The following is a 25284-nucleotide window of genomic DNA, read 5'->3' as shown; positions in this document are numbered from 1 at the left end:
GTTGTCCACAAACGTCCGCGAACGGCCGAACGCCTTGCAGATTGTCTTGATCGGCACGTTCTCACGATATAGCCCCTGAATGTGTTTTCGCTCCTCTGGTGTGCAGTGTTTTCCGCGACCGCGATGATGATTTTGTGGAATTTTTAAATAGCAACCTTTCACCTTGACCACTGATGGAAGAATTTTTTTTTTTTTTTATTGATTTTTATAGAGACTTTGAGCCTTTCGGCTTCATTCGCCTCTTCGTAAACTACTTAAACCTAACAATCTTCTTACCCAGGGCATTTCCTCCCTGTGTAAACCTTAATCCGAGTTTGCTCGGTTACCTTAAAACTAAGCTTAAAACTAAAAGGAAGATCAATTTATTAAATTATCAATTTAAGATCAATATTAATTTACGACACATATTACTCTGATAAACTAAATTTCTTCATAAAGATTTGTCATACGGAGGAATTTGAGGAGTTTTCGCTGACATTTGGGGTCGGGTGATAGGATGATGTCTATGCTGGTGTCAAGATGGCATAAGGCGCGTTCGGTGGTGTATCCATGGCAATCGGTGAGAATATGACGAACAGTAATGTTTACGCCACAAAAGCTGCATAACGGTGGACTGGACTTTTCTAGGAGATAGGAATGTGTAAGCCGGGTGTGTCCAATCCTGAGGCGTGATAGCACTCGTTGGTTCTGGCTGGAGTGTGTGTCTTTCCAGGCTGTTGCTGATGGTTTGATGGTTCGAAGAATAGAATTTTGTTTCCGGTGCCAGGTGAGGTTCCATTTTTCGTCAACTATTGTTTTGCTCCATTTGTTGAAGTCTCTGCGGGCTATGGTTGTGTTGTTTTCTGGAGGACGGAGCCGACCCTGGTTTGCAAGTTGGTCAGCTTTTCTCGTTTCCGCTGATACCCGAGTGACCAGGTATCCAGCAGAATGTTATAACCGGGGAGTTATCTAGTTGATCTAATAGTTGGATGTGCGGATCTCGGATGTTACCATGTTCTAGGGCGGCTAAAACACTGGCACTGTCGGTGAAAATAATATTTGGTTTATTAAGGCAAATACCTTCTTGCGCGGCGACTATCATGGCTATTGCTTCAGCTGAGAATATAGAGGTATGGTCTGGTAGTTTGATGGCACAACTGTTGTTGGAGGAGAAAATACCGAAACCGGCGGATTCGTTGAGGACAGAGCCGTCGGTAAAGATATGATGGTGATTCTGGTATTTGCTTTGGATGAGACTGGTAAAATGATGGCCGGCGATATGGCTGCAATTTCCTGCACGTAGTTTATCTTTTAAAGACCAGTCTATTGTAGGCGGTTGACGATACCAAGGGCGTCCTCCGCGTCCGGTAAGCTTGCTGATATGGGGAAGCTGGTTGTTGGTAAGGGCATGAAATTGTGCATTGACTCTGTTGATAAATGATTCGGCTTTGATGTCCTTCTCTAGGATGCGTCCTGCTGCTGCTGTTAATCTGTTGGTGATAATGTAATCAAAAGGAAGAAGTCCGCTCTCACAAAGTAGAGAGAGGATTGGACTGGTGCAGAAGGCTCCAGTTGAAAGGCGGATGGCTGTATGGTATATGGGAGCAATACGCTTCTCAAAGTTTTCTCGTTGCCGAGAGACAATCTCAATACCGTAGAGAATTTTGGGAAGCAGCCAGCTATTGAGGATCTGCAGAAGTGTTAGACGTGATGCACGATGTTGTCCAGCTCCTAACATCCTAAAGAGGTTCAGTCTGGTTTTTGCTTCTTTTCTTATCCGGTTGGAGTGGGGAATGAAAGTAAGTTTTGTGTCAAATGTAACACCTAATATTTTCGCTGAGTTTACATTTGGTATGATGTGGTTGTGAAGTTTGATTGGTAGTTTGCGATGAAAGCCCATTTTGCAGATATGAAGGATTTGAGATTTGGAATGGGATATTTCATGACCTGTCCACCGAGACCATTGCCTTATCTTGTCAACTCCTTTTTGGAGAAGCTGACGAGACGTGCTAACAGATCTCGATGAAGAGACCAGAATGATATCATCGGCATAGACAAAAGGTTTGATTTCATATGGAATGGAGCAAAACAGAGATTCTATACTGATAAGGAAAAGTGTAGGAGAAAGGATGGCGCCCTGAGGGACACCGTTTTCTAGAGGATATGGATTAGAAACACTATTACCGATTAGGACTCTAAATGATCTGTCTGTAAAAAAATTGTCTATGAAATTAGTGAGCCGGCCACCAAAGCCCCAAAAAGCTAGTTGAGAAAGAATGGAATGGCGCCAAGTGCGATCAAAAGCTTTGGAAATATCTATGATGGCAAAGTCTATGTGATGATCCTGGTCTATTGATTTTTGAATAGTATCATCTAATTTGGCAAAATATGTTTTCCGTGCCCAACCCGCTCCGAAAAGCGTGTTGGTCAGAGCTAAGCAGGTTTCTGTCTTCTAATTCTTGCGAGAGGCGGCGATTAACCATGCGTTCTAAAACTTTACCCATGCAGCTAAGGAGGGAGATTGGACGGTAGCTATCAACGTTGTGGTTAGGTTTGTTAGGTTTGGGTATGGGGATAGTTAAACTACTTTTCCAATCATTAGGAATATTACCAGAAGACCAAATACTATTGTAAATGTTAAGAAGGGTGGATTTAGATTCTACAGGAAGGTTTTGCAGTAAGGGATATCCTATGTTATCGGGACCAGCAGATCTGCCTTTACATTTCCTTAGTGCCCAATGGAGTTCAGTTAATGTGAAAAGACTATTGTATCTATGTTCAGTGGCATCAGGGAAAGAAATTGGAACAGATTCAGTGTTAAGTTTATGGGTTTGAAAATTACTCGGATAATTGTGTGTGGCAGAAACATCAGAAAAGTGGATGGCAAAGGCTTCAGGTACTTCAGCAGGGGCAATGATAGTGTCCTGGGTTTTGAGAACTATTATGGAGCTTTGTTGATTTTTACCATTCAAACAACCGACTCGCCTCCACACTTCCTTGCTAGATAACTGAGGATTAATTTCATTAATGAAATTATCCCAGTAATTCTTTTTGGCAAGACGAACTGCTTCCTTGGCAAGTCGATTGGCTGTACGAAATTCCTCAGCAAAAATTGGTGTGAAAAAATTATCTGGATTTTTGCTAGCTCGGCGGAATTTACGCAAAGTAGCTCTGCGAGCTTTAATAGCTGCAGCAACTGTTGCGTTCCACCATGGCTCACATCTTTTTCCAGGTTTTCCAGTTGTACGGGGAATACTCCGAGAAGCAGCGTATTCAATGCATGCAGTAAAGCGAGAGAGAGGGGGATTTTCATCAAGTGGAAGATTGAATATTATTTCTCTTTGATATGCTGCCCAATTGGCCTCCTCATATTTCCACCTGGGGCGGAGAAGAGGCCGCTGGGGATTTAAACTACTGTGGATTAAAAGTGGAAAATGATCACTGCCATGAGTGTCATTAGAAACTGTAACTGTGAACTGCTGTGCCATAGAAGATGACACAGCGCAGTAGTCAAGTATGGAGCCTTTGCCGTTTATGGGAGAAATACGTGTAGCGGATTGGTTTGAAATTACTTCCAGACCAATTGTTTCAAAAACACAAGCAATGCTGTTCCCTCTGTTACATGAGGTCGAGCATCCCCAGGTGGTATGTTGGGCATTAAAATCCCCTAAAACAATTAAATTATTATTAATTTGCTGAAAGGTACTAGCGAGATCGGAAATTATTGTAAAAGGGTTGATTGAATGAGAAAGATATAAACATACTATGGAGCATTGTACGGGAGAAGAAATTTCTACAACTACTGCGGGAAGATTAGTGGATATAGCTATTCTATTTGATGGAATGTGTTTTAAAATGCCTACAGCTACACTATGATGAGGTATGGTTGGGTGTATGTTAGTGTACCAATTGTATCTATTAAGAGGAGAGCTGAGGAGAGAGGGAACTGTCATTACTTCTTGAAGGGTGATTATTGTTGGATCGTGTCTATTGATTAGTAGTTTTAGTTCTTCTATATTTTGGTTCATGCTTCTGATATTCCAGGATAATGCAAATATGGATGAATAGTTATTCGATTGATATGATGAATTGAATTATGTAGTAAAGGAAAAATGGATAAAAGTTAATGCTTATAATCAGAAGGATATTGTTAATATTGAAATTATAAACTAATCTACAGATTTCGTGTTAGACCTAAGAGTTTTTTTAGAGGCAACAGAGGGAGAAGGATTGGATATGGGAGGGTTGGGGGATTGGGATGAGGGAGAGATGGGTATGATTTTTCGGGGTTGGGATTCCTCTTCCGAGGAGGGGGTGTTCTTTTGGTGGGAACGTTTCCGTTTGTTAGTGGTGTTATTTTGTTCGTCTGCGTCATTTTGTTTTACATGTTTTACTTTTTCTACTTTTTCGTCTTCATTATCTTCTTCAGTTTCTTCTTCAGTGCTTTCTTCCGTGCTTTCTTCCGTGCTAAAATCGTCTAATTCTTCTTCACTTTCATCCTCTTCAATTTCCATTTGAGATTCTATTTTCTTTTTTTCAAAACTCTTTTCAAAATTCTTGCACATTCTTTTCATAGTTTTATCCTGATCTTCAATTTTTGTTGTTAGATTAGTTACTGTTTGTGTAAGCAAAATTATCATTTTTCTAGAGATTCATTCTTTTTCTTGAGTTCTTCAATTTGGGTGTCTTTTTCATCTACTGTGTGTGTCTGTTGTGCATATGTGATGCGGTTTTGAATGGGACTAGAATTTGTGGAATGGGTAGCATTAAGCAGAACTTTACGTGCCTCACCGTAAGAACAGTTGTTGCCGATCTTGTACATGATGACCTGTTCTTCTTGGAGGTAGCGGGGACAGGTACGAGACGTGGTGCTGTGGTTGTCCTTGCAGTTTATGCACACGGGATCTACGGTGCACTCTCCATGCGCAGGGGTACCACAGTTAGTGCAGGTAGGCGACAGTTTACAGTGAATCTGTGTATGTCCAAACTGTCCACACTAAAAACACTGCATTTGTTTCGGGTAATAGGCTCTTGTTTTTACTTGTAAAGCACCAAGGCGAATAAACTCCGGAATGGAGGTAGCATTGATTCGAAGCAGAAAAATATTTGTTGGTACAATTTCACCATTCACTTTACGCGTAAAACGCCGAACATTCATTACTTTTTGGTCACTCAAGTTCTCCAGAATATCTTCATCACTTAATCCTTTTAGATCCGGGGCAAAAATTACACACTGAACACTATTGAGGGTCACATGAGGAGCAACTTTCACAAGGGTTCCATCGATTAACTTTGTAATTTTTTGAAGCTTCTCGAAGTGGCTTTGGTTCCTAGTTTTCAGCAAAAGCTTCTTTCCACTGTCGATTTTACGGCCAAACTCACTTAGATCACTGCCAACGGCGTCCTTGATGGTTTTACCTACGATGAACGGGTTTACGGGCAAGACAGAATCATTAGCCATTTGAAGCACCAAATACTTAAGTTCACCATTCTCATTGTCTTTGTCCATCCACGGGGGCATAGGTCTCACTCTACGAGTGGTCCCGGGAGGGGGAAAATTCCCCCCTAAGGGGGGAGGGTCTGACATGTTGTCGGCCCAATGTAAAAATATTTCTTTTAAAACAATTATTTATTTCAATTTCAAATCACTGTTTAAATCACAGAATCACCACACCAACAAACACTTCACTGTGATACAGATATTATCCCTAACCACGTAAAACTAGTCCTGAAAAGGACTGCATTGAACGGCTAAAAGTAACACTTCACAGCAAGGTCGCACACGAAACAAAGAGGAAAAATACCGGGTAACAAATCACAGACTACAGAGCAGGAGGTATAAGAAATACGTCCGCACACTTCAGCTGTCACAAGTCGAATGTGACTGATGGAAGAATGACTGATGGAAGAATGAAGCGCAACACGGTTTGGCTCTCCTTTTATACTGCCGCAAAACGCTGCCGGCACTCAAAACTCAGGATAAGTAGCGCACCAAAAATGAGAGTATAAAAGGCAAAATTTGGCTATTGCAAATTCAGTACGCCTCGAACTGTTGGCGATGACACACCTAGTGAAAGCAAAAAAAAAACACACAAATTTTTTTTCCTATTTTTATGTCCACCAGTGTAGAATATAATAACTATCCTATAATTAAAGTACAATTTAATATCGTTCCGTTCCGGTATCTCGTCCCGGACTAATAATAGGTATGTTAGGTGTACCATGTTAAATATAGTTGTAGCTTGTGGAAAATATTTTTAACAAGCAACTGTAAGTACAGTCGCTGTATTAATATTATTTATTTTTATTTATATATAGATATATTTTTATTCCTAATTTGTCAGTTGCAAACCATAACAAATTTTAAGATGTTAATTCTTGGAATTCTCTTTTGTGAACAATTTAGAAGAGTGAATAAATTTAGAAAGTGAGTGAATGTGAGAATCAGTTAAATATCAAAAGAAGAAGATGGGTGGCTTTCGGTTAGTTCGCTTTATTTTTCTCCAATTCGCACGTCCTTCACCTTCGACATTTCGCGTTCAACTGACCTACCGACCCAGCAGCGCGCGCCGCTTAAATACCCTCCTTCGCTCACTCGGCGCTCGCCACGATATCGCTATCTCTTTTCCCTACTTCACACGGCCTTTCCTCGACCGATCCTTTCGCCCCGAAGGATCCTCACCGCATTAAAACCGATAGGGTTTCATATGTGACGAAGCCGTCGACGTCACTTTTGGCCCTTCGCCATTGATCTTTTCCACGTCATAGCGATCATTAGGACGAACACTGGTTACCTTATATGGTCCAAGGTACTCAGCCGCGTACTTCCTTCCGGGCCCGAACTGCGTCCGCTTAATCACCACCAGGTCGCCTTCGCGGTAAGTTGTAGCCGACCGCGCTCGTAAGTCGTACGATCTCCGTTGTTCTTCTTGGGCTTTCTCGATAGAAACCCTGGCACCAGCTCGAGTCTGCTCTCGTTGATCGTGATGCTGGGCCACTCGAATTTCTTCCATCAGCTCACCTAGTCGTAAATCTCCTTCGTGTCTCATCGGTACCCCAAACATCGCTTCAAAAGGGGTAACACCGATGCTCTGATGTGGGCTAGAATTAATCCACCGCTGAATATTGGCAACGTGCTTATACCACTTCGTGGGATCGTTTACACTCATCTTTCGCAACATAGCAATAATCACTTGATTTACCCTCTCTACCTGCCCGTTCCCGCGCGGAACACCTGTCGTAACTTCCACACGCTCGATATCCTGATCCTCACAGTACCGCTTAAAATCGTTTGACGTAAACGCAGCCCCTTTATCGCTAATAATACGCCTTGGATTACCAAATACCTCGCTCTGTGTCGTTAATCGCTGAATTACTTCAAATGAATTCGTCGTTTTAGTAGGATATATCAAAGTAAACTTACTAAACGCATCAACTACTACAAACAAATATTTATACTTTTTCTCTGTAATATCCATTGGACCCAAATGGTCTACGTGATACGTGTCTAACGGAACGTCACCTTTCGCGATTGGGTATAATAAACCGTCAACTTTTCCCCTTTTACGCTCTGCGAAGATACATTTCACACAACACTCAATCGTTTGTTTTATTTTCTCACTCGCGTTTGGAATGTAAAACTCCTGTTCGATAATACCCTCTATCTTACGAGCTCCTAAGTGACCCTTTTCGTGTATCCTACGTATCAAATCGCTTTGCATCCCCCATGGTACCACAATCACTTCCCTACCTTTCACTACTTTCATCAGCAGCCCATCGCACATGACAAAATCTTCAAAAGATTGTGTTTTCAACAATTCAATAATTGCCTTCGCACGCTCGTCACTTTGTTGCATTTTTCTGATCGCTTCTATCATAGGGTCGCTTTTCACAATCATCACCGGTGCCCTGCTCAACGCATCCACATGCTTCATCGATGAACCTGGCCTATGCACCACTTCATATTCATACTCTTCGAGCATCAAAGCCCATCTCGCGATTCTTGCTGACAGTTCTTTCGATTTTAAAGTATGCCCAAACGCTGCACAATCTGTAACGATCTTAAACTTGATGCCTAAGAGATACACACGAAACTTCTCAACAGCGCGAACCACCGCTAGCACTTCCAAATGATACGCACTATAATTCTTCTCCGCGTTTGATGTTTGTTGACTCATGAAGGCAACAGGATGAAACTTGTCGTCGCTCTTCTGCATAAGCGCAGCACCATAACCGTACTTCGACGCGTCCGTATGAAGCTCGGTTTCGGCACTTTCGTCGTAGATCTTTAACACCGGATCGGTCACCAAACACCGTTTCAACTCATCAAAACTCGAACGCTCCTCTTCACCAAACACAAACTCAACACCTTTCTGAAGCAAACTTGTCAAAGGCTTCGAAATTGTCGCGTAACCAGCAATAAATTTTCGGAAGTAACTCGTAAGTCCCAAAAATCTTTGCAGCTGCTTCACATTTTTCGGTTCCGGAAAAAGCTGGACCGATCGCAACTTACTCGGCGCTATGCGATAACACCCGTTGCGAATCACATACCCGAGATACTCCACTTCATCCTTTAAAAATTGCGATTTTTTCCAATTGAACTGCACACCGTTCTCACTCGCGACATTTAACAATTCCTTCAACGTTTGAAAATTACTCTCCTCATCTAATGAAGGAATTATTAAATCATCCACATACACCAACACACGCTCACTCTTGATGAATTCCCGAAACACATCCGCTGCAAACCGGCTGAAACTCGCTGGACTATTGACCAACCCGAAAGGCGTTCTAAGAAACTCGTACTGGCCTGTGTGGGTAACAAAGCCTGTGTACCGCTGGCTCGACTTTTCCACAGGAACATGAAAAAACGAATTTTTCAAGTCAAGTGTGGTAAAAACTCTGGCTAACTTCAAGCGATCGATTTGATCTTCTATGTTCCTCATGGGAAAACAATCCTTAATCATTTTTCGATTAAGTTCGCGATAATCAACACAAACGCGTAAGGAACCGTCCTTTTTTCTCGCTAACGTTACCGGACTCGCAAAATCACTCTCACTTTCTCGAATTATTCCCGCGGCTAACCACTCGTCGATTGTTTTCTCCAGCACCGCCTTTTCACCCGGAGCAAAACGCCTTAGCGACGAACGCACAGGCGTCTCGTCATGCAAAATAATTTTCGTCTCAACACGACTATTCACGTTTCCCGCAGGTTTGTACCCCGAAATAACAGCCTTTACTCTTTCCGAAAATCGAGGAGACACATCCAAATTGTCTTCATTGTCACACACACACAATAGAAAACATTTCATCCGTTGAACCATATGGCCTGACTTTGACACCCGCCGTTGTCATCGTAACTTCAAAATAGTTCAAGGAATCTCTGCCCAATACTGCATCGTAAGACATGCTTTCATTTGGCACCACAAAAATCGCACACCACTAAAAACGTTATCATCCACAGTAACGTCGACCGTGAACATGCCGATCGCCTTTGTTCTCATGCCACCAAAGCCCTGGAACCACATCGAAGTATCGATCAGCGGTGATCCCTCGATTCTTTTGTAACAACCTATTGTCACCAAGTTTTGGTTGCTTCCACTGTCAAACAATGCCTTGACCGATGTTTTGTTTAACACGACATCAACCATTCCCACCGATTCTTCCGTCACGTTTATTTTCGCAGGAACGACGCTTTTGTTCCGCGCACACTCGCTCGCCTTATGACCGTACTCACGACACGAGAAACATTTCGGACCACCCTGTGTCTGCGCGCACGCGCGAGCTTGGTGTCCTTTGTTTCCGCAATTGTAGCAACGCTGCTCCGCCCGTTTGTCGACGCGGCTACTGGATGACAAAACACGTTTGTTTTCTTCTTTATCTGTCGTTTTCTTCTTTCGAGCCATGCGCACTTTTTCAAAATTGAGCAACTTTTCTTTTAACACTCGAATTGTTTGCGCCTCGTACAGCAATGATTTGAAAAAATCATCGTCGGTCACACCGTTCACGATGTACTCGCACAAGCTTGGTTCGTCTAAATCAATTTGGGCAGCAATTCGTTGCAATTCGTAAACGTACTCTCGCATCGTCTCGGCCGTTTCCTTCTTCCGATTTGCGAGAATCCGATGCACATCACTCGACCTCACAAATGGAGCAAATTCCGTGATCAGCTCTTTTTTCAATCTCGCATAAGTTTGCACATTACGCAAAGACGACACGAACTTTCTTGCGATTCCCGTCATCTTTTTACGTAACATGATTAGCTTTTGTTCGTCATTCCATCCTGCTGACTTTGAAACGGAATCGAGGTGTGCCAGCCAAATACGCACATCATGCCCATCCTCTGCTCCAAACGTCTCAATGCTATCTTCCACATCTCGAAATGCGTAAACGCGTTGCGGTCGTTTAGGCGTCGAGATTCGCACAGCAGTTTGAAAAGGGTCTTCTTCCGTTTCATCGTCATCCTCGGCAACAAAGCTATCACCTTCTTCCGGAAGATCCAGATCCGCTTTTTCCTCGGAATCATCATCGCAACTCTCGTACGGTTGGTTACCCACGTAGTTTTCGACGTCGTCTATGGCGTTAGCTGGTTCTGCTCTGTGTCCACTCCCGGACGGACCGGCGTTGTCCCCTGACGCAACCGTCGCTCGGTATTTCACAATTCGATTTGCGATTTCCACTTTTCCTCCACTGGTTTCTAGGCCAAGCCTCTCACACTCGCGCACCAACCCAAACTTCGTGAAATCTTCACAAAGCTGCTTGACCGTTGCCATTCTATCTCTCTCTCTCGCGGTACTTTCACTCACAAAGCCGACACACACTACCAGGCAATTCGCGACTTCCCGCACTCACGCACAAAATGTCACACTAGTTGACTCGTAAAATTCACACAGAATTTTCACACGCAGATTGCTGTGAAGCCTCGCTTAATTTCTTCACTCGGTGTGCTTCGAAAAGCCTCGCTATCACTCACGGATTCTCACTGGTTGCTTAAAATAAAGCCTCACTAATTGCTTCACAAGCCTCACTGATTCGCACGGATTGCTACGAAAGCCTCACTGTTCATCTCTTTCACAAAACGTCTCACTATTTGCCTTCATAAAAAAGCCGCACAGTTTTTTGCTATTTAATCACAAAATAGCCTCACGAAACATCACACTATATCGCACCGATTGCTTTCATCACAAAAACCTCACTCGTTTGGGAAAAAAGTATCCCGGTTGAGCCCCCATGTGAGAATCAGTTAAATATCAAAAGAAGAAGATGGGTGGCTTTCGTTTAGTTCGCTTTATTTTTCTCCAATTCGCACGTCCTTCACCTTCGACATTTCGCGTTCAACTGACCTCCCGACCCAGCAGCGCGCGCCGCTTAAATACCCTCCTTTGCTCACTCGGCGCTCGCCACGATATCGCTATCTCTTTTCCCTACTTCACATGAATAGAAAAATCATAGAATTCAGTATAGTAATATATAATTTGATCGAGCGGTCAGATGAGATCAGATGATTGTATATCACTTACGATCTCTTTATCACTGGTTGTTTCCGGCATTTTATTGCTGTCCATAATTGTTGCAATCTTCCGTGTCTTAATTGCTGGTGATTCTGCTTCTTCTTCCTCTGCGCGACGTTTGGTTTTATCCTGAAGCCCCTGACGGCATGCACGTTCGATGTGCCCTACGGTGTGGCAGTTGCAACATCTTTTGCTGATGGCGTGACAGTTCTCAGAAGAATGATAGTTGCTAGTGCATCTTCTACATTGTTCGCGACGACCTCCGGAAGGTCTATTTGATGAAAACCGCGATGGTGTTAGTCTAGATGCTCCCCTTCCGCTTTGCATGCCCCAATATTTCTGATGGTACAGAGAGCTACCCTGAAGCGCCAGAGATGACACTATGTGTAAAGACGATCATAATTCGATATGGTCAAAATGCGTCGATTATCGTTTCATTTATCTGGTAATGATGTTTTCACTTCATCAAAATTTTAAACATTAACAACTAGGCGAATAACAATAGTTGAAATGTAAATCAGAATAAAATCAATTCATTTGAAGAAAATAAATTCCATTATACTTTATTTTGACCATATGATCAACACTTGTACATAGTGTCATTTACTTTGTGTTCTTCACTCTCGCGTTGTGTTTTGATCGTTCGAAACTCATTGCCAGAACGAATGCAAATTTCATTTGGGAAGGATCGGTGCCGGAAGATGCAGTGAAAATTATAAAATGTTTATAGAAAAGTGGTTAAGTAAATCGTGAAAGATGTCAACGCATGCGTAAATGCAGTTTGTTTTGTCACTTGATCTACGGGTAAGTGTATGCATAAAAGAAGAATCTTGCAAATGATGTTTGTGTTCTAACAATCGTACTGCTTTTAATGTTTGTTTATTCTTCTATTATTTTCTATCTCACCTAGCAATTTCATTACCAAAGCACCTGATAACCGATCAAAGAAGGTGAATCGGGCATACAGAGTCGCCGTTTAACTTCAAATATCTTCGTGATCGGTAAGTTTTAAAAAGTCCTAGTTTTGTTCATCATTCTAATGCCCGATATATCTTTCATTCTTCAGGAAAACGCATCAAACAGCAAGTGTTTTTCTTCCATCAGCACGCGCCATCGGTGGAGCAAGCAGCTAACGTTTCGTTCGTCTAGCACGCACCATCAAGAATTGAAATATTCCCGAATAGCTCTGTGAATAAAAAACTGCACACTTACTGTCCGAATTTCCTGGAATTTTTTGATCGGTCTACGCTCGCGGGAATGGTGGGTTCGTTGAGGAGAAGGAAAGAAAGGGTGGGAGCGAGGATTAACCAAAAACGCGGCATTGAGAATGAGGGGAGGTGCGCTCAGCGCTCACGCTGGGACACTCACGATGCTTGAAATAAAATGTTAACAAGCATCGATTTCAAGCATGCATGTCGAGCGACATTTTGCCAAGCGGGGATGGAATCCTCCCATACGAGGCCCATTGTTATGCCCAACCGACATTATCGCGCGACGTTTTCAAATTTTGTATGAGAAAAAACGGGCTCAAAACATTCTCAAATCGTGCTCATTAGCAGCACTAAAGAGCACGTTTCTGCAACGGTGCGACAGCGTGTATCATACATGTAGTTTCTGTATGCTACATTATTGTTCAATTTCTTTCATTCTCTCCTCTCTCCCAAAACAAACACAGACTCTCTCTCATTTTTCCGTTCTACACATTCGCTCTTTATTTTACCTCTTTACCTCTACTCACACATACACTTTTCAATACTCACACAATTCACACTGCCGAAAACCCGTGCGAGATACACACTTTCCCGTCTTGCCTGCCTTCTCTCTTCGTTCTTCCTTTAATCCAGCGTTGTCTTCGTCGAATGGTGTCCACACGTTAAAAATTCTTCCTGCTTGTCTCCCTCTCGCTGCTCCCACATGCTGCGCTAGCGTGATGGATGATCGTCCCTACCTTCCTGCCACCTCTCCTCTACCAGGCGCTAGCACGTTGGAGGATCGTTCCTGCCTTCCTGCCGCTTCTCCTTCGTCCGGCGCTAACGCGTTGAATGATCGTTCCTGCCTCTCCTGTCCTTTTGTTTTTGGCACTGCTGGTGAAAGAGGGAAATATTATCTATTTTGAAAACCGCTGTTCCATTTAACGCGAAGCATGATACTTACCAACCAATTGATTACTTCTATCGTGGTCCGTGCTCACTTCCGTTTGTGCGTGTGTTACGATTTGCTATAGAAAACGAAATTGATTTGATATCACCAATTATTAATACCATTCAGTTTGATACAGATTGATATAATCCTTTATTAAACGCTGTACTTACCAAATAGTTTTTTCCGTACTGGTTTCACGAGAGAAAAAAACGGGCACGCATCGACGTAGCCTACCGCTTGCAAACTTGATATCACACTACCACATTTTCATGTGAACGCGAAGCAGCGCCTTCTTTGGGTGACTATACAGGTATTCCCCGATATACGCCATACTCGAAATACGCGATTTAGCTGTACGCTTTTTGTCTAAATTTGACAGTTCTTTGATCAAATTGTACTAATTTGAGAAATGGAATGTCAAATGGAAAATAAATTCCCTTTTGGTTGAATATTAAAAACCATTTCAAAAGGTATAACATTGTAATCTTCAGTTGAAATCAGATCAAATAACTAATTTAGTGGCTAAAACCTACCACTTCATGCAAAATTATACAAAAATAAGCCATAATTTGACTGAAAACCTTGAAATTTGACTTTCTCTAATACTCGAGATACGCTATTGCCTCCGGTCCGCATTGATAGCGTATATCGGGGAGTACCTGTACAATGATACAAAGAGCGGGCGAGAGAACGCTTGCGTGAACGATTGGTGTAGCAAGCGAGATTGGATAAGTCCCAGAAAAGCGAGACGCAAGAGTTTCTCTCTAACGATGGAAAGAGAAGAGCCATATGAAACATGAGAATGTTTGATGTGACACAGAAAAGTTGCAAGCAAAACCAGACCAACACCCAGAAGAGCAAGACAGAATGAAAATTTTTCTGAATGTTAGAATGAGAAAAATGATAGATACACATAAAAATCGCGCGATAATGCCGGTTGGGACAACACTGCACAACACAAGGCCGCAGATACTCGGCACTTTCTTGAGCCAGATCGCAGCACGCCAACCTGTACCTCGAGATTTGCCAACCTTCTCTGGGAATGTGGATGATTGGGCGGTATTTATCATTTATCTTAATAATTCGCTTCTAAGGCAGTTTTTAAAGGATTGCACTGAGGTTCCAAAATCAAACAAATGACGAACTTCGTTAAACACCCTAATCATGGAGTTGAGGGGGTCTCTAGATCCATATCCAGTTCGAACCGGCTGCAACACGCGTTAAACGGGCCCGCGTTGGAGGCGGTTGGACACCTCCTATCTTTCCCGGGCGGGTTGAACGAAGCGATCGAGACCCTCAAGTCTCGCTATGGAAGGCCCGACTTGATAGTTGAGTCCGTTATACGAAAAATAAGGTGTATGGCCGCTCCTAAGATAAACGATTTGTCCAGCTTGGTAGAGTTTGGGTTCGCTGTGAAACGTTTGCTCGGATCAGTTAAGGCGTCGCGGCTGCATGCCTATATGTACGACGTCACGTTGCTGAAGGAACTTGTGAAGAAGCTGCCACCGGTCATCTGTATCGATTGGGCGAGGACCACAAGAAGGATGCGTGAGGTAACGTTGATGGAGTTTGGACGGTGGATTGGTGAGCTGGCGAGCGATTTGTGTCGTGTCATTGATATGACGCCCGTCTTTGGGGGACACGATGCGGCACCTCGACATCCTGACCCGCTCCCAAAACGACAGCAGTTCCAACCCCAACCGTTCCAGAATCGTCGAAATCCGCCTGAGCGGTTCCAGTCCTCTCGACCGACCCAGATGGAATCGAGCGGCACGGGGCGAGCACATCCGGCCTACTGCAACGCGACGGTCCTGCAAGAGAAGAAAGTTAGTGACCCAACGCCAGAGATCGACATACCTGTGTCGATGCCAGCCTGCGTCGTCTGCGGTGAGAGTTGCGGATCGCTGTCACAGTGCGAGAAATTCCTGGGAACTACCGTAGCTGCAAGGAGAGCATTTGTGAACGAGCGAAGGATGTGCAGGAAATGCCGCGGTTACCACGCTGGCATATGCCGTGCTCCGCCGTGTGGAATAGATGGATGCGGCGTTCAACACCATGAGCTGCTGCACGCTGAGGACACTACTGCACTCCACTCCAGCAGCTACGAGCTACAACGAAGTGGGCTGACAGGTAACGTCCAGGGGTCTAGTGCTAATATTCTAACCCATACAGGAATGGCTGACGGGGTGATCCTTAAGTACGTGCCAGTGTCCCTACATGGACCCGCTGGGCGCGTAGATACATACGCATTCCTGGACGATGGGTCTACGTCCACGTTCATGGATCATGGTCTGCTGGCAGAACTAGGCGTATCCGGAACACCGCATCCGTTATGCCTTCAATGGACCGGAAACGTACAAAGAGAAGAGAAACATTCGATGAGGTTATCTGTTTGTATATCCGCCTACAACGAACCACACAAGATACACGAATTGTCGGAGGTACATACCGTCAACAATCTAGCGCTGCCTACAATCCATGGATGTGACTCGTCTAGCTGCAAAATATACTCACTTCAGGAGCCTTCCATTGGGCTCCTACGTAAACGCTATGCCTCGCGTTCTAATAGGAGTAAATCCTGACAGCCACCTACTGTATGCAGACGACGCGAAGCTGTTCCTGCCTATCCGTGACCGGTCAGACCAACTCCGCCTTCAAGCCACTCTAAGTGCCTTCCAGTCATGGTGCTCTTTGAATGGTCTTGAATTGTGCGTCGAGAAGTGTGTTGTCGTTACGTTTGCGAGAAAGCGGTGCCCCTTAGTGTATGACTATGCGTTAAATGGATCTACCATTGGTCGCAAAAGCTGTGTCACGGATCTAGGAGTGCTCCTTGACGAAAAGTTGAGCTTCCACGACCAGCTAGAACACGTTGTCACTAAGGGTAACCAATTGATCGGCTTACTAAAACAAATAGCACGAGACATCACTGACCCGATCGGCATCAAGACGCTATACTGTGCTTTGGTGCGACCAGTGTTAGAATACGCTTCAGTAGTATGGTGGCCAACAGCTGCTCGCCCCCTAGCTCGTTTAGAGTCGATCCAGCGCAAATTCACGCGGTTCGCTTTGCGCTCCTGGAGTGTCCAACTTGACTATGAGGGACGCTGTGCGTTGCTTGGCATCGAGACGCTGAAGCAGCGGAACTGCAACGCTCAGAGGCTGTTTGTCGCGGGACTTCTTGACCCATCGGCGGCCGCTACGAAACTGGACTCTTATGGCGTTATGATGATCCCGACCTACCCTGTAACAAGGCTGCGGCGATGAAACGGTATGTATGCCTAAAACAAAAATTAAGTAAAGATCCCGTTCTAGCTGAAGCCGTGCAGGCCAAGATGGAGGAGTACTTAGCTAAAGGCTACATCAGAAAGCTCGCTGACACCGTTTCGATCGCGCGCCAGAAGAACGATTGGTACTTCCCCATATTTCCGGTAACCAACCCCAACAAGCCGGGATAAATTCGCATGCTCTTCGATGCAGCGGCTAAGGTAAGCGGGGTAAGCCTGAACTCTCGTCTGCTTCCCGGTCTGGATATGCTTGCCGGACTGTTAGCGGTGCTGCTGAAATTCAGAGAGAATCGTGTAGCTATTGCTGGAGATATACGAGAGATGTTCCATCAAGTGGCCATCAAAGAAACGGATCAATGGAGTCAGATGATCCTTTGGGACAGTGGACGTCCCGGCACCGGACCGGCAACTTACGTCGTGACCGTAATGACTTTCGGCGCAGCGTGCTCCCCCAGTAGCGCTCAATATGTTAAGAACTTGAACACGGACAGGTTTTCAGATGCATTTCCAAGAGCTGCAGAATGCATTAAGCATGAACATTATGTCGACGATATGCTCGCAAGTGTCGAGACCCAGGAGGAAGCCAAGGAATTGGCCGATGCAGTCCGGTATATTCACGCCTGTGGCGGGTTTGAAATCAGGAACTGGATTTCGAATTCTCGCGAGGTAGTCCGACACCTGGAGGGAGATTTAGAAGAAGAAGAAAACGTCAACATGAGTCATAAGCTGCCAAATGAGAAGGTATTGGGAATGTGGTGGAACACATCAGCCGACACGTTCACCTTTCGGCTAACACCGAAACATGACGAGGAGCTTCTGTCTGGGAGAAAGGCGGCGACCAAACGTAAAATGTTAAGAACGCTAATGAGCATCTACGACCCATTGGGATTGTTCGGTAACTTCCTAATGTATCTTAAGTCATTATTACAAGAAGTCTGGCGTGAGGGTATTGGTTGGGACCAAAAACTGAGCAAGCGGACCACGGAAAAATGGGTGAGATGGTTGCGGGTGCTTCCAGAAGTCGAAAACGTGGCCGTTCCCCGTTGCTATCGACTTATAACTTCTGCAAGTGCCAATGTACAGCTTCACGTTTTCTGTGATGTAAGCGAGAACGGTATGGCCGCGCTCGGATACTTTCGGTTTGAAGAAGGAGAAAATATCGAGTGTACCCTGATAGCGTCGAAAACGCGCGTAGTGCCGCTTAAGTTTATATCTATTCCTAGGCTGGAGCTACTATCACAAGAGATCATCGACTGGAGATCAAACGTACTATCTTCTGGACTGACTCAAGGAATGTATTAAGCTGGCTCCAATCCCACCATAGACGATATAACCAATTTGTGGCATTTTTTTTTTTTTTTTTTTATTAATTGCTCGGCCACGTTGGGTTACAGTAATAGTGCTTACTGACTATAGTATACAATTATTCACGAAGGAGTAGGAAGGAGTTTATGGTACGGAAAAGGAGCGAAGACGGGATCGGTAGACAGGATAGGAGAGGACAGCAGGAAGGGAAGGCGGAAGTGATTACATTAGTAAATGCTGCTACAGCTTGATTTATGTCACAGTCAGCATCAGTAAAGGACCAATCGATACAGGTCGACGGTAAGGACGACGAGTGGAACAGGTGAAGCTATGACGGGGGAGCAGCGCATAGCATTGGCAGCATTGACCTTCTGTCCAATTGACTTCCGCGTATATTTTTTATGCCAGATAATTGCAGCAAACCGTTTACCGACATTCCATCAAGCAGAGAAACATTTTCACGAGATACACCAATAGGAATGAAGTGATTAACCCACGATGCAAACGGTTGCCAGGAGAGTGATGGTGAATTCAAATCACCAAGTAACATCATAAGATCATTTGATTTAAGTTTGCCAGCAACGAAACTAACACTCTCATGCAAATCGTCAAGGACTTCTTCGGAAGAACGCAGATCGGGTGGAATGTAAACGGCGCCGATATAGATTGCAAGGTTTTGAAGCTTAACAATTGTCCAAACAGACTCCAGCGTGTCGAACGGCAGTGATAAAGTTGACGTGTTCAGCACGGAAGAGCAGCAATACACCACCACCACGGCAACGGTTACTGCTGAGAGAATTTCGGTCGCAGCGATAGATGACATACGCATCCTCCGAGATAAGAGAGGACGAAATTGAGCCATCGAGCCATGTTTCAGTTAACACCAACACATCCATATCAAGTTCAGATAGACAGAGAGGCGTAACTCGTCTAGTTTTGTGCGCAATCCTCATACGTTTTGATAGTAGATGTTTAGTTGATCGATCGAAGGGATGAGAGAGCGAGATGCGCCGGGAGTGCTCTCGCTGCAAGTTATTAACGGCGAATGAGAGTCGGACGGATTATGTGTATTAGATGCAGGGTTAGCTTCCATCAATTCGGGTAAAGTCGGTAGTTCATGAGAATCTTCAGCCGGATCAGCCGGTTTACGCTTGCTGAAAGTACTGCGTATAAGGCAAGCTCATAGGGCCATGATCTGGCGAAATAGTGAAATCAGCGTTTCGCAGTTGTGTCGTGTGGTTGATAGAAGATGGCGATGAAGGATGATCCGATTCACGAGTAATAGGCGCAGAAGGTGCAAGGGATGCTGCAGTAGTGGGTCGCCAAACATTGACGGAGCGGGGATTAAGGTCGATGAACTCCTTAAAAGAGATCCCGCGAGGCCAGGTTGAAGCAGCCAAAGCAATAGCCCGGTGCGAATCCGGTACACCAATTTTAAAAAATACGCTTCAATCGGAGTATCAGGAGCAATACGGGAGATAAAGACCCAAGCACGGGGTGGGCGATCAGGAACGGTCGTAATATTATTGCAGGACAACCCTGTACCCGATGAAAGCATAGCGCGTGTAACGGTATTGGTAGGCGATGGATCGGGAGAGCGATCCAACAATCGACGTTTAGAAGGATTCTCACCAACAGCTTGATGGGTGAGCTTAGAGGCCGCAACTGGAATCGTGGTCGTTGAGTGCGTAGCAGGAATCGCAGAATGGTGAGCACTCGATGTAGTGGTATGCGTGGCAAGATGAGAGTTGAGCTTGTTCATTAGTGAGTTGAAGGAAGTGAGAAGCTCACGGTGCATGAGATCAAGCTCCTTGATGCCATGCTTAACTTCATCAAGCGTTGTGAGTAGTGGAGCCTGTGAGTAGTTGCGTTCCATTGAGTGAGAAGCAGTAAGTGAGTCGATGAAATCTTTCACGGAACGAATTGACGATGCTGATTCCTGTTTCATCAAAGCTATCTCGTTTCTAAAACAATCCAGTGAAGAGGAAAGTTCAAGTCGCAAGCCAGCTGATGTCGCCTGCACAGAACGTGAGGTATCGCGGAAATCGGACTGCAACGATTCCAACAGGTAGGCAGCGTCACGAGAAAGGCCGTGCGAGAAGCGTAAAGTGTCAACGGCCCGCAAACGCTGAGCACAATCCGCGCAAGCCCAGAATAAATTTTGTGACTTTTTAAAATCACGCAGGAGCGGGGTTGAAAGTCCAATGCACTTATCGTGGTAATAGTGTTCACAAATACCGAAGCACGGAATTGGATCGTTGCTAATAGCACCTTCACATTTCTTACAGATCACAGACGCCATCGCAAAATAGCGCAAAGTTCGACTGAACAGTGAGTGGTCACAACAACCGCAGGCGGATTGCAATGTTTATATGTTGAACCGTACAATTCACAGGTGCCGCACAAATTTTTTGATACGTGAACGCGCGAGTGCAAATGAACCGAATTAAAACAATTCAAGCCTTAAACACCAAGAAAATCGCGGTAAAAAATCAACTTAGAAATAGGAGAGTGAGAGTGCACAACCAGCCGCTTTGAGTGACAAGTGACAAGTGCATTTCGAGTAGGAGAACTCCTGGAGGCCACTAACGTAGAACAGTGGCATTGGATACCGACCATGCAGAACGTCGCCGATGAAGGCACAAAATGGTCGACGAGGCCAGATCTATCGGCGCAAGGACGGTGGTTTCGCGGACCCTCCTTTCTTTGGGGGCCAGAAAGTGCCTGGCCAGATCATGATGCCACACAGAAAGACACTACAGAGGAGCTTCGGAAAAGTATTCACCTCCATCAGGTGGTGGAGCCACTGGTACGGTTGGAACGGTTCTCTAGATGGAACCGAGTGCTCCGAGCCACGGCGTACGTGACGCGCTTTATATCAAATGCGCGTGGCTCGGTGAAAAAAGAACCGAAAGTGTTTGGCCCGCTAACACAAGATGAACTCAGGAGAGCGGAATGCATTCTCATCCGCATAATCCAACAAAACGCATTTCATCGCGAGATCAACAGTCTGCAGAAAGGAAGCATGGAGAAACATTCCTGGAAGAAAGGAATCGAGAAAAGTAGCAGCATTTATAAGCTATCCCCTATTCTAGAGCATGATGGGATCCTCAGAGTGGGGGCACGTTTGACGGAGTGTGTAGGGATCAATGTGCACTTACGCAACCCTATAATTTTGCCACGGAAGGAATACGGCACAGACCGATCCGGAACCACCTCTGATGGGTAATGTACCTTTTCAACGTGTTGCTATTGGTCAGCGTGCTTTTTCGTTCGCAGGAATTGATTATTTCGGCCCCTTTCTAGTAGCCATCGGACGGAGGGTAGAGAAGCGGTGGGGTGTTATATTTACCTGCCTTACAAGCCGAGCAGTCCATTTGGAGGTAGCGGCATCGCTGAACACAGCGTCATGCATCCTGGCAGTCCGGCGTTTCATCGCTAGACGTGGGACGCCGCTCGAGATGACCAGCGATAGAGGCACTAACTTCGTTGGTGCTGCGAGGGAGCTGGACGAAGCTATACAGAGGATTGACCACGACGCTCTTATGACAGCCTTTTGCGGCGCTCCACACTTCGGCGGTTGCTGGGAGCGTTTAGTCCGCTCGGTGAAGACGGTGCTGAACCAGTTCGTTTTCCCTAGACGACCGACGGATGAAATCCTGATGTCAACCTTCGCCGAGATCGAGTTTATCCTGAACTCGAGGCCTCTCACCTACGTACCCCTGGATGACGAGACGACGGAGCCGATAACGCCAAACCTCCTGCTGCTAGGGAGCCCGGATGGAAGTAAGCCCCCGGCCATACTTTGCGACAGTCCAGCGGCGGTGAAATCGACCTGGAAGATGGCACAATACGCAGCAGATTTATTCTGGAAAAAGTGGGTTACAGAATATTTACCAACACTCACCCGGCGAACCAAGTGGTTTCAACCTGTACAGCCGCAAGAAGTGGGAGATTTAGTGATCATCGCAGACAATAACTTACCTAGGAACTGCTGGCCAAAGGGCCGCGTTGTATCGACGGTTTTAGCTAAAGACGGACAGGTTAGGCAAGCTACGGTGCAAACAGTGAACAGCACATACATACGACCAGCGCATAAATTGGCCAAGCTAGATGTAGGCGTGAAAAATAACAACCAGAGGGAGCAAGGAATATGCACGGAAACCAATTGAAATTATATACCCAAGCACGAGGCCGCACTAAAGAGGAAATGAAATGTAAACAAATGCACGCGTTTTATGACAGGTCGAGCAAGGAAGTGAAGCCACAGCTAAAATGACGCGAGGTGATTAAAGGCAGATAAGCTGTAGTACACTTGGGGGGACAATGTTGGAATCTCGCGTTCCAATTACCTGTCATAAACGGGACGTTTTAAAACGAGCGACCAGTACACGAACAAGGCACGAAGCGTAACAGAAAAAAAGCGTTAAAAAGGGCCGCAAGATAGGAACGAGCCCTTTTCTAAACCAATCGCGGAAAAACGGACAAATTTTTTGGCGCGTAATAGTACAATAAATCGTCTTTGGCAAGAAATTTAATCCGCCTTGGTTTTAGTTTCCAACACCACTAGTGAAGTGGGCTTGGCTTTCAGTGACTTATTGTTACCATAGCAGGATAGTCAGTCCTACGTATAGGGGCACGGTCTTTTCGGGACTTGAACCCATGACGGGCATGTTGTTAAGTCGTTCGAGTTGACAACTCTACCGCCAAACCGGCCTAGTGGAGTGGAGTTGATTACGCGGGGCCTATTATGATACAGGGAACACATCGCCGTGCAGCATCGAAAAAGGGTTATATTTGTTTGTTCATCTGTTTTGTAACCAAGGCTGTCCACATTGAGTTGGCATCAGATTTAACATCTATTGCATTTTTAGCCGCCTTAAGACGTGTCGTTGCCAGAAGAGGACTAGTCGCTGAGCTAAATTCGGACAATCGTACGATTTTCAAGGGTGCGTGTAGCCAGCTGCAGGAAGTCTACAAACTGCTGAACTCTGATGTACATCGGGAGAATTAGATGGTGCGCGGACCATCAAATGGTCTTTCATCCCTCCTGGACCACCACATTTTGGAGGACTGTGGGAGGCCCCCGTAAAATCCATGAAGCATCATATGATTCCTAGGACGCGAATGGTGAGTTGTAAACACCTAGTCCGGTAATCGAGCCTTTGGTGCCATGAGCGAAGTGCAAATCGTGAAATTTTGCGCTGGATTGATTCCAATCGAGCTAACGGACGCGCTGCAGTTGGCCACCATACGATATTTGCATATTCCATCAACGACCGGACATTCCATCCATCAACGAAGTGAGCAATAGAGCGCCTTGGTGCAAGGTACATCATTAAGCTCGCGAGTCATATTGATAACTAGTCCTAGCATTCTATTGCTGGTGGCTACTACGTGATCCAGCTGATCCTTAAATGATAGTTTTGTATCGAGCAAAACACCTAGATCCTTAACACATTGTTATCGCGCCAAGGACTGTCCATCAAGCGCATATTCATACAATGATGGGCAGCGAGAACGACTGAAAGTGATGGCTTCACATTTATGTATCTGTGCATAGGGATAAAGCATTACGGTTGCACCAACACTGGAACTCATGCAAGGAAGTTTGCGGTCGGGCGTGGTCTTCTGGTATACGAATAACACGAAAAATTTTCGCGTCATCTGCGTACGATAGATGATTATCAGCCGGAAGGATCAACGTCACGTCGTTGATGAAAAGAAGGAACAGCAAAGGACCCAGGTTGCTGCCCTGCGGGACTCCAGAAGATGCATGCACTGGACTTGACATGTACGGGCCTAACTTCACAGAATATTGACGATCTGTAAGGTACGATCTAAGCCACATTATCATAGGGTTTGGGAGACCAAGTAAGTCGAGTTTCACTAGCAAGATGGAGTGCGATACACTGTCGAATGCTGCCTTGATATCCGTATAAATAGCATCTAGTTGTAAACCGTTATCGATAGATTTATGGCATTTGCTAACAAATTCTAGTAGATTAGTCGTTGTAGATCGCCTGGGTACAAAACCATGTTGATTCACACTAATATAGTTGCAGGCCGAGGCCAACAATTGCTCGTAGATTAGCATTTCGAACACCTTTGCACACACGCTGAGTGAGGTTATGCCACGATAGTTTACAGCATCATTCTTACAGCCCTTCTTGTAGATGGGTGTCATCCAGGAAGATTTCCAAGTGGCAGGAAAGGTTCCACATCTCAGGGACTCCTTAAAAATCTTCATCAGCGAGGGAGCAAGCGCAGAAGCACACCACTTTAGGATAACGGCCGGTATACCATCTGGGCCAGGGGTATATGAGGATTTGACACGTTTGATGGCAGAGGTGATCGTATCGACAGTAATGACTGGTAGCATAGGGAGCAGTGCACCAACAGGTGTGTTAGAGAGAGCATCGGCCACATCTTCTGGGCCAGTAGTTTGAGAAGCAAAGTTGTCCTTGAAGCGCAATGCAAACAGTTTACACATTTCTGGCAGGGAACAGGCACTGTCACCGTCATAACGTATAATGCTTGGCAGCCCAGCAGATTTTCGTTTTTTGTCCATATAACTCCAAAAGCGCCTAGGGTACTTGCAGAGGGAACGTGCAGTTTGTTTCAAATAACTTCGGTGACAGGATCTATTATATCGGCGATAGAGAGAATGAACTCTGTTGTAATAAAGACGTGACGTGCTGTTTCGTTCTGCTCGTTGATCAGAATAGGCTTTTCTTTTTTCTTTTTTTAATGCATTTAGTGTGCGATCAGCCCATGGTGGTCCACGACGAGGAATTTTAACAGGAGTGCATTCACATATAGCAGATCTCATGAACTCACAAAAAGCCCCTGTGGCATCGTCAATGGTTGAATAGTCCGAACAGTTAAAAGAATTGTCAAAAGATAAAATCAATCGCTCCAATTTTGGAAGGTCAACACGAGCATATTTCAGCCTTTTATCAGCATCAATGGCTGTAGCGATCGTAACTGGGGCTACGTTGTCCAAGTCAAAGACAAGCGGAGGGTGGTGTTCGTCGATAGTAGTGAGGGGATATTCACAGACA

General features: G+C 45.1%; 1 long non-coding RNA gene across 1 annotated transcript; it reads left to right on the top strand.

Moving 5' to 3' along the window:
- The first annotated feature begins 11852 nt into the window (after positions 1-11852).
- Positions 11853-12709, top strand: LOC120902753. Its single transcript, XR_005739472.1, has 3 exons — positions 11853-12293; positions 12400-12490; positions 12556-12709. It is a non-coding gene; the product is annotated as an uncharacterized LOC120902753 (long non-coding RNA).
- The last annotated feature ends 12575 nt before the right edge of the window (positions 12710-25284 follow it).

Source organism: Anopheles arabiensis, chromosome 3, assembly GCF_016920715.1.
Source record: "Anopheles arabiensis isolate DONGOLA chromosome 3, AaraD3, whole genome shotgun sequence".
NCBI classification, from domain to species: Eukaryota; Metazoa; Arthropoda; class Insecta; order Diptera; family Culicidae; genus Anopheles; species Anopheles arabiensis.
This window is presented reverse-complemented; position numbering and strand designations above follow the sequence as displayed.